Genomic DNA, 1,075 nt, shown 5'->3' with positions numbered 1-1,075 from the left:
CTCCTGTCTCTCTGTCTGTCTGAACATTGTCCTGTCTGTCTGTCTGAGCATTGTCCTGTCTGTCTGTCTGTCTGAACATTGTCCTGTCTGTCTGTCTGAACATTGTCCTGTCTGTGTGTCTGAACATTGTCCTGTCTGTGTGTCTGAACATTGTCCTCCTGTCTGTCTGTCTGAACATTGTCCTCCTGTCTGTCTGTCTGAACATTGTCCTGTCTGTCTGTCTGAACATTGTCCTGTCTGTCTGTCTGTCTGAACATTGTCCTGTCTGTCTGTCTGTCTGTCTGAACATTGTCCTGTCTGTCTGAACATTGTCCTGTCTGTCTGAACTAGATGGACTAAAGTTCCCTGTCTCCATGATGGACTTGTGTCGTGTTGAACGTGGCCAGATGAGTTCATTTCATGGGGCGTAGCCGACGTTCAGTCACAGAAGAACTCCTTGCAGTCGGCTCAGACTGGAGTCGAGTGTAAACAGACTTGAAGCTGAAGGAGTCGGTCTCTCCGAGTCATTTCAAGTCATTTTAAAACAGTTTAATATTTTATCTGGACTGAATTCTGTTTCAGTCCTGTTTGACTTTCATGAGAGTTTTCTCTGTTGCTGTTCTTTTCTTTACCACGATGTATTTTAAGAGTGCTTTGAAAGATTTGATGATTCGTAATGTTTGTGTGCTGCTGCCATTCTTGGTCAGGTCTCTCTTAAAACATAGAATTTTAATCTCGGTGAGATCTACCTGCTTGAACAAAGGTCTGGCCCACATTAAAAGCTGCTTTAAGCTCCTCAGAAGCAGAAGAAGAGGACGTAGGACAGAGCCTTGTGGAACACCCTTGGATATTTGAAGACAAGTGTAAGAAAGACCTTTCACCTGTTGGACAAGTCCTCCATAAATCTTTCTTCTGCTTGCTGAGAAAGTCCGAAGTCAACGGATCTTTTCAACAAAATTTCATGGAGTTCTCACTGAGAGTCACTTCCAGGTGTTTGTAGTTGGTCACCATCCATCCATCCATCCATCCATCCAACATCCATCCAACCATCCATCCAACATCCATCCAACATCCATCCAACATCCATCCAACCATC

This window comes from Nematolebias whitei, chromosome 1 (assembly GCF_014905685.2).
Source record: "Nematolebias whitei isolate Nwh7 chromosome 1, NemWhi1, whole genome shotgun sequence".
NCBI classification, from domain to species: domain Eukaryota; kingdom Metazoa; phylum Chordata; class Actinopteri; order Cyprinodontiformes; family Rivulidae; genus Nematolebias; species Nematolebias whitei.
Note: the sequence above shows the minus strand (reverse complement) of the source record.